The following is a 9,597-nucleotide window of genomic DNA, read 5'->3' as shown; positions in this document are numbered from 1 at the left end:
CTCTCCTCTCCTCTCCTCTCCTCCCTTCTCTTTTCTCCTTCTCTTCTCATGATAAGGTCAACTTCTCCAGAGGGGCAGGTTGGATCTGTCACTCTCTCTCCATGACCCAGGCTGCTCTGGGGACATCTCTTCTTCCAGCAAATAGGTCAAACCCAGGTGTGGGCTTGGAAGAAGGAGTCAGCAGACAGTTTGGGTTGCTTTGGCTCTAACTACAGTGATTCCATTCACAGACATCTTTAAGTGCACTGAGAAATAGAAGCTGTGTGTGGCTCCAGGAGGCCACCTACCCTTATCTGCCCTCACTTGCCACAACCTGCCTGCCTTCCTCTTACACAAAACTGTCCCTGAATTTCTTTTTTAAAAAATGTTTTTATTAATGATTTTTAATGCAACATATATATATATATTTTATAGCATATTCTTTCCATTTAAATTCCACCCCCCATTCATTATGTCCCTGAATTTCTAGACACCATCCTCTTGTGTATAAGATCCCATTCCTGTCTCACTTATTCAGGGATATCACTCTATAAATGTACCCCTTTCTTCCGAACAAGGAGCCCTCACAGTGCAATTTTAACTGCTCAGATGCTAACAGAAAGGTTGCTGGTTCAAATCCACTCAGTTTCTCCACACAAAAAAGACATGATGGCCTTCTTCTGTAAGAATTACAGCCAGGTAAGGTAAGAAGTTGCACTGCAATCCCAAAGGCACACAGTTCAAATCCACCAGCTGCTCTGTGGGAGAGGGATGGGCAAGCTCCTCCTGTGTGATTTACTGCCTCCGAAAACCCACTGGAGGGCCAACCATGGGTCAGTTATGACCTGATGGCACGCAACAGCAACAGCAAACATTATATAGGGTAGTTTCACTCTGTCACATGGAGTTGCTCTCAGCTGGAATCAGTTCAATGGTATCCAACAGCAATTCTTCTGTGCTTGGGTTGTTCCTTACTCCTGGATCAGAAGCAGCAGTTTTCCAACATGGTTTCATTGCTTTCATCTTAAAAAAAAAGAAAATAAACAAACAAAAACTTCTTTCTCCTCCCCTTTGTCTCCAGCTGCAGCCCCATCTTTTGGTCAAAACTTACCTCTCATTGTCTCAGAGTGGTTACTTCCTCCCTTTCTCTTTAAGCCTTTCTAATCTCCAGTCCATCGAAACTGCCACGGTCATCAGTGACCTCCACGTTTCCAACTCTAGTAACTAATTCTAGTTATTGACCTATGTAGCATTCAACAACAACAGGGCCAGCTATGGGTCGGTTCTGACTCTATGATACACAACACAACTTCAAGCCTTTAGTGCTATCCTTTCTACATATCTATTCATTCTGTCTGCTGAACAAATTATTCGAGAAGCTGGACTCTCTAAAGAAGAATGTAGCATCAGGATTGGAGGGAGGAAGCCTCAGCAATAACCTGACCTTTGTTATGCAAATGACACAACCTTGCTGCAAGTGAGACCTTAAAGCACATGCTGCTGAAAATTAAACACTGCAGCCTTCAATATGGATTTCATCTCAATGTCAAGGAAACAAAAATTCTCACTACTCAACCGATACGCAACATTATGATAGTTGGAGAAAAGATTGAAACTCTCAACCACTTCATGTTCCTTGGATCCACAATTAATAAACTTGGTTCTAGCAGTCAGGAGATCAGGAGACATATTGCACTGGGAAGATCTGTGTCCAGGAACCTCTCCAAATTATTAAAGAGGAATGATGGTAGTTTGAGGACTAAGGTGTGCCTGATTCACACTATGGGATTTTAAAAAATCATTTGCTATCCATCTGACAACTAAACAATGAATAAGGATGACAGAAGAATTGATACCATTGAACTTTGGTGTTGGAGAAGAGTGCTGAATATTCCCTGAACTGCCAGCTACAGCCAGAGTGCTCCTTGTATCTTTATCAAAGATGATAAAGAGTCATCTCACATACTTTGGGCATAATACTAGGATAGGCTATTCCTTTGAGAAGAACACCATGCTTGGGAAAGTGGAGGGGCAGTGAAAGAGAAGAAGACCCTCAACCAGCTGGATTGACACAGTAGCTGCAGCAACGGGCTCAGGTGTGTCAAGGATTGTGAGGATGGCACAGGACAGGGCAGGGTTCAGATCTGTTGTTCACAGAGTCACCATGAGTCGTATTCGATGGCACCTAACAACAACAACCACATCTTAATGCCTTGGAGGTCTGGTGGCAAAATGTATAGCAGATTATGCGTCTCTCAAATCTACCAGTGTCTCCTCAGGAGAAAGATGGGAAATCTCATTTTTAAGATTTATACTCTCAGAATTCCAGGATAGGACAGGGTTCAGGTCTGTTGTTCATAAGGTTGCTAGGAGTCCTCGAGGGCACCTCACAACAAGTGGCTAGAGCTGGACCAAGTGTAACAGTTTCCTAGGTACATATGTGCATATCTCATGTCTTTTGTTTCCAAAGCAACTGTTGCAAAATGTAGAATAGTACTTAGTACATAACCTATAATGTCAATAAATAATACCATAAAATCTGTAATATATGTCTTGATGGCCATCATAAACATCCATGTGTATGTAATATTCTGCACTTTCGATCCATAAAGTTTATATACAAAAGTGTACGTGTCAATTCACAGGCAACTGTCTCCTCACTCATGTATTTGCATTTCTTGAGTGTTGTTATGTTACGTGTCCCTTTTGAATTTTATTTTGAAAAGTTTATCTCCAAGTATAGCTTGTTTCCCACACGCTAGTGATAATAGCAGCAGTAACAGGCCAAAGAGAAGTGTCAATCTGGAGTGAAACAGGTTCTGGCACCAAAGTGGAAAATCTGGGATGCTGTTGCTCGTGATCTGGGCAAGTTCTACTTGACCATGAGGCTGACCCTCAAAAACAAGGGGAAAATTTTCCACCAAAAACCACAGGACTGGTGAAAATACAAAAGGGACTTATATCCAATATAGAGAAATTGATAATGATTGAAATATAAAAGCAAATCCCTCTCAGCACATTAACAATCACTGTTAAGACATAAAATTTATCTGAGATGATTGAAAAAGCAGCACCAGACTATGATATGGTATTTACACAATGTCCAAATCATATAACATCCTATTTCACAGAATTTATTGTGGATGGTAAGCAATACATTACCACTTTGGAAAGAGATACAGCTCTTCATTTGCAGGTGTGCAATGATTGTACACGTGAAAACCTTCAGAATGAAGGTAGTCCAAGATGGTGGCATTGTCAGATAGAACATCTCTTATATCAGCTTTGGAACTCTCAGTATCAAAGGCAAGGCTAAATAAAGAATTGCACTGAATGTCAAGTGGAAAGAAAGATTATCCAAAATTGGCAGGCATGGGAACGACTGTGTGCCAGTCACCTGCCAGACAACGCTGCAGAGTTCCCAGTCAAAGCCCCAATCTTCACACCAACCACTTAGCAGTCACACACACAAGGCTCAACCCAGCCACTAGTGACGCTATTTGCTGCATCAACTCCAAGTGACCAGCTGGACAGACGCAGCACCTGAATTACCTGCTTCATGCTCAGGCACCGTAGAAGGCCAGGGAGCAAAGGCTTACCCTCACACATCCAGCTGCTGCCCTTCCCATTTGGAGACAGTGAGAACACCTGCCTGTGTGCCCAGATTAAGACCAGCACAACTGCACATGCTGCCAACCCAGATATAGGAAAAGAATACAAAAGTATCAGGATGCAGCCAATAAACATATCATCAATACATATATACATACATACATACATACAAACATACATACATACATACATACATACATACATACATACATACATACGAGAGACCAAAGGGGAGAAAGACTCAACCGGCTGGATTGACACAGTAGCTGCATCAATGGACTCAGGCTCAGGTGTGTCAGGGATTGTGAAGGATGACACAGGACAGGGCAGGGTTCAGATCTGTTGTTCATAGAGTCACTATGAGTCATATTTGATGGCACCTAACAACACCAATCACATCTGGTGGCAAAATGTATATATAGCAGATTATGAGTCTCTCAAATCTACCAGTGTCTCCTCAGGAGAAAGATGGGAAATCTCACTTTTAAGATTTATACTCTCAGAATTCCAATGGACATCCACTATTTAGAATCAACTTGCTGTCGATAAGCTTGAATTTTACATTTTAATGTCTTAAAGACAACAGACACTATCAAATGACGTTAAAAGTATAAATTGACTCTAGTAAGTTATGAATATAAAGAATCAGGAAAACATACTGAAGTTTATAGTCCTTGACCTTTTGCAGCAAGCCCTTCAAATCATCCTCACCTTCAGCAAGCAAAGATGTGTCATTGCACAATGTAGGTATTGATAATGTTTCCTCCAATCTTAATGCCGCATTCTTCTTCCTCTAGTCCAGTTTCTTAAGTTATTTACTCGGAATAAGGATTGAACAGAACAGATATGGAGAAAGGATACATCCATAACACACGTTTCCTGATTCTAAACGGTGCAATGTTCCCTTCTCTTTCTTTTCTTTTTTTTTTTTTTTTCTCCCTCCCCTCCCTTCTCTTTCTGATGAACAATCTGTCTCATCCAGAGTCTTCCTCTTCTGTGCTCTCCCTCCACCTTTCCAGGCTTGGTCCTTCCTGGGCATGTCCCTAAAGTATGTGTGATGGAGCCTCAAAAATCTTTGCCTCCAAGTAGCAGCCTGGTTTCACCCTTTCCAGGACAAACCTGTTCATTCTTCTGGCAGTCCCTGGTATGTTCGATACCCTTTCCAGTACCACAACTCAAAGGTATCATGTCTTCTTCTGAAATCTTTGGTTATTGTCCAGCTCCCTGATGCATAGCAAGTAATTGGGAAGATCATTACTTGAATCAGATGCACCTTAGTCTCTAGATTGACATCATTGCTCTTTAGCACTTTTAAGAGGTCCATGACAGCAACCTTCCCCAGAGCAATAAATCTTTTGATTTCTTAACTGCTGGTACCAAAAGTATGGATTGTGGAGCTGAGCAAGCTGAATTTGTTAACAATCTCAATCTCTTCTTCATCTATCATGGTGGTGCCAGCTGGCCTAGTGGTGAGTATCTTTATTTATTTGATGTTGAGCTTCAATCAATATTGAAGATTACAATCCTTGACCTTCTGTAGCACCACTTCCATGAACATCTAATTATGGGGTTGTGGAACCGAATCTCTGTACCCTTACCCTTGAAAACATCAGGTTGAGAAATATACTACAGCAACTTCAAGTGAAGATCAAATAGTTTCATTATTATTATTATTATTATATTATTATTATTATTATGGTTGATGCTGTTGTACATGAAATAAAAGACTCAGGAAAATTTCAAACCATGTGTTTTGAAACTTTGAAATAGTTTTATTTTTGTTTGTTTCACTAGAGAATGTCTCTGACCCTATGGAGGTCCTCATCCTCCCATGACCGTGTAGGCAGGAAGGCATTGTCATCCATCCCTGACCCCATTATACATCCACACCATTCTTGACCCTATGTGTTAGTTATTTTACTAGTAATGGAAGTTCTTATGAACTGTCTAGCTTGTATGGACAGGTTTTTTATGGGCGAAAATTATAATCTGTATGGCTGAGTAGAATAAATGGAAATGTATTTTAACACTTCATGCAAATAAAGGTAAATAATACTCCTAGACAGAGGTGTGTGTCTCCAGTGAAAGCAGAATGAAGCCCACTGCCTTCCATTCAATACTAACACATAGTGACCCTCCATCAGGTTTCGGAGGCTGTAACTCTTTCTTTAAATGTTTTCCATGTTTAAAATTGGTTTTCATACAATAATTCATTTACATTGTGTTTAATTCATAGACATTGTATTCCACACAATCCCTCATTTACATTGTATTTTATACAATTGCTCATATATACTGTGTCCTATATAATTAATTACCCTTGCTCTATGCTTATTATTATAACACCATCTTTTCAAGTCCCATATGTTTTCTATGTTCAGCTTTTTGAGGAAATGCCACACTGCCCTCCAGAATGGTTGTACCATTTTACAGTCCCACCAGCCGTGCATGAGAGTGCCAACCTCCCTACATCCTCTCCAACATTTATTGTTTGCTATCTTGGTAAAACTTTGCTACTGGTGTGAGATGGTATCTCATTGTTGTTTTGATTTCAATCAGAGGGCTGATTGCCAGTGATTTTGAGTATTTCTTCATGTGACTGTTGGCCATCTGAATGTGTGAATTTCTTTGAGTCATGGTGCCAGAGAACAGGACAGAATACTCCATGGACCACCAGGTGAGCAAATAAATATGTCCTGGAGAAAGTGCAGCCAGGATGCTGCTTTGAGAGAAGGATGGTGAAACTTCGTCTCACAATCTTTATTGTTTATTGTGTCTTTACTAGTTTATTGTCAGGAGAAGACAGGCCTTGGAAAGGCACTGTGCTTTACAAGGTGGAGGGCTGGCAAAGGAGGGACAAACTCTCAATGAAGTGGATCTACACAGTGAGTAGTGTGGCAGAGAAGAGGATGGCACAGGACACAGCACAGTTCAGACCTTGTTCGTAAGGTCACTGTGAGTCATACTCACAAGACAACAGTAGACACTGTGGAGGGAGCTCCTGTGGAGTAGTCTTTAGGGAGCTACGCTGCGAACGGAAAGGCAGTGCATCTCTAACGGTTCAAATCCACCAGCAGCTCTGAAGAGGAAAAACCTGGGTAATCGCCCATGTGATTCACAGCCTCTGAAAACCTGCCAGAGAGTCATCTAGAGTCAATTTGGGCTCGATAGCAATATGCTTTGGTTGTTGTTGTTGTTGTTTTAAGTAAGCCCTGAGGCTCAGGAAATAATTTTATATAATAATAGTCCTCAGGAAGGTCCAGGTTCTAAAATGAGGCAGCAAATGGCCATCTTTCCACACAGAACTACAAATAGGATTATTTATGGACTCTTAATACCTGTTTGGTTTTGTTTTCTGGAAGCAAATCTATTTATGATTATTATAATTATGACTGATTTATACCCTGTCGATTAAAGAAAGGGATTATAGGCAATTTACAGTATTTCTGTAACTCCTAAGCTATAAAAGTATTCATCTTTGTTTTGCTACAGCAGTCTCAGTTTGGGATTATGCTTGGCACTTTATTAAATAAGGACTGCTGCTGTTTTATTCCAGCAAAGCCCGAGAAAGCCTGGCCTGTCATTGGCCAACATGGTTGATAATAATAGACTTCCACTTGGCTTTGACAAAGTCATTGCTCTCTGCTTACTGTATAAGAACCTGGCTGACAAAAATAATGTTCCAATTAAGACCTACACACAGTCTGTGGTAGACAAAGTTGGTGCCAAAGGCTTTTGGGAAACACAATTGAAAAACTATCAGGGCTTTGAATCTTCAAGGGGAAGAACAGCCCAAAAAAGCATGCAATGTCAAGTTGCTTCTGTTGCCATTGTTAGATGCTGCAGTCATTTCAGACTCTAAGTGACCCTGTGGACAGGAGTGAAACGTTGCCCCGTCCTGTGCCATCCTCACAAGCATGCTGGGCTTAGCTCATTGCTGCCACCTCTGTGACAATCCAACTCCTTAAGAGTTTTTCTCTTTTTTTGATGATGTTTTACTTTATTGTGTAAAAAAAAAAAAAGGACTATGAAGTTGAAGGTCTGGCATGCAACATTCTAACCAATGAACTTGCTGTACAACATTGACAAAATCTTTCCACTTTCTAGTTTTTTGGGTTTTATTTTGTTTTGTTTTCACAAGTTTCATTTTGGATTTTATTTTTTAATTAAAATCTGAAATTTTCTTGTGAAGAGGCTAATTATATTGCTTCTTTATTTGAAGTGAAAAGCATTAATTTAGTAAGTATAAACAATCACAATAAAATTTTTTCCACCTTCTAGTTTTTAGTCTTCTCATCTAGAAATGGAAGGCCCTCTTATTAACTGAGCACAGCTATTTCGCCTGCACCACCTCAGGTGCTACCTGTCTTAGCCTAGTTTAGATGACCTCAGAAGTGGCCATCTAAGGTCAAGTACCTCACCTGTTCATGCTGGGCACTCTCATCTTCTAGCCCAGCTGTGAGATGCCATGAGACTCAAAGAACCCTTTGCAACACGCACCTAGAATTGGAGGGACTAATATCCCCGTCAGCAGCTTCCGCAGCTCTTAAGTCTGTATCCTTCCTCTCGTTGCCTCCCTACAGGGAACAGCACATCCCTGGGCATCCCTCTACACGGTATGAGTCTCCAGAAATAGCTCTAAATTGTGGAATCATGTTACGAGAATGCATCAGGCACGAACCGCTTGCAAAAATCATTTTGTGGTCAGAACAGTTCTACGATTTCTTCAGATATGTGGAGATGTCAACATTTGACATAGCTTCCGATGCATTTGCTACATTCAAGGATTTACTGACGAGACACAAGTTGCTCAGCGCAGAATTTCTGGAGCAGCATTATGATAGATTCTTCAGTGAATATGAGAAGCTGCTTCATTCAGAAAATTATGTGACAAAAAGACAGTCACTCAAGCTTCTCGGTGAGCTCCTGTTAGACAGACACAACTTCACCATCATGACCAAGTACATCAGCAAACCCGAGAACCTCAAGTTAATGATGAACCTTCTGTGAGACAAATGCCGCAACATCCAGTTCGAGGCCTTCCACGTTTTCAAGGTGTTTGTAGCCAATCCCAACAAGACTCAGCCCATCCTGGATATCCTCCTCAAGAACCAGACGAAACTCATAGAATTCCTCAGCAAGTTCCAGAATGACAGGACCGAGGAGGAACAGTTTAATGATGAGAAGACCTATCTAGTTAAACAGATGAGGGATTTGAAGAGACCAGCCCAGCAAGAAGCCTAATTCCCAATAAACATCTCAAATATTAAATCCAAATTCAGCATTTGCTGTTAGCTACTCAGCATCAGGCTCTCTTACCGACTCATGAGGAACATTACTGCTAGTCTGCTGTTAAGTGAACGGTTTCTCGTTTTACCTTTTTTTGGGGTTTTTTTGGTTTCTTTTTTTAGTCCCAGTTGGAGAGCGTAGCTGCTGCTTCTTGCCCCCTCTAGCACACGTGGACTTTTCCTGATCTCTGCGTCGTTTCAGAATGCAGAGACTGTTTGCTGTAGGAGTTCTGAACACGGCTAGGTTCCTGAGACGAAGGTCTAGATCGTAGCGTGGTTTAGGGGATATGAGGGGCTGAACCACAATGGGCCGTGAACAGTGTGGCCTCGAACACCCGGCATTCTCGATCAAACTGTCCACCTCCGTGGGAGAGTGGACAGGCCTTTATTGGAAATCAGGGGGTGAGGGGGCGGGCTGGATCCGAGACAGGAGCTTGGGGGAGGGGGCGGTGAATTGACCCGCAAAGAAATTGATGCTGAACTTAGCAACTTCGCAAAAGTGAAGCTTCATACGGTCGGTCGTAAGGAAAATGTATATATGCTTTTCACAGCTTTCTAGAATTTTTTGACATTTGATTTTCTTGAGGCTTGACTTGTAAACTTGGAGATGTGGAAGGGTATTTGTTATTTTTACTTTAAAGATATTTTAAAACGGTAGAGCTAGCAACATCACCTCGCATTTCATTTCAGCAAAGCCACCAGGTTTCTTTTGTATATA

At 41.3% G+C, this 9,597-nt stretch overlaps 1 pseudogene; it reads left to right on the top strand.

Moving 5' to 3' along the window:
* The first annotated feature begins 648 nt into the window (after nucleotides 1-648).
* On the top strand, nucleotides 649-8,835 carry LOC102859046 (annotated as a pseudogene).
* The last annotated feature ends 762 nt before the right edge of the window (nucleotides 8,836-9,597 follow it).

This window comes from Elephantulus edwardii, unplaced genomic scaffold, assembly GCF_000299155.1.
Source record: "Elephantulus edwardii isolate Elephantulus edwardi_28Jun2011 unplaced genomic scaffold, EleEdw1.0 scaffold00103, whole genome shotgun sequence".
NCBI lineage: Eukaryota > Metazoa > Chordata > Mammalia > Macroscelidea > Macroscelididae > Elephantulus > Elephantulus edwardii.
This window is presented reverse-complemented; position numbering and strand designations above follow the sequence as displayed.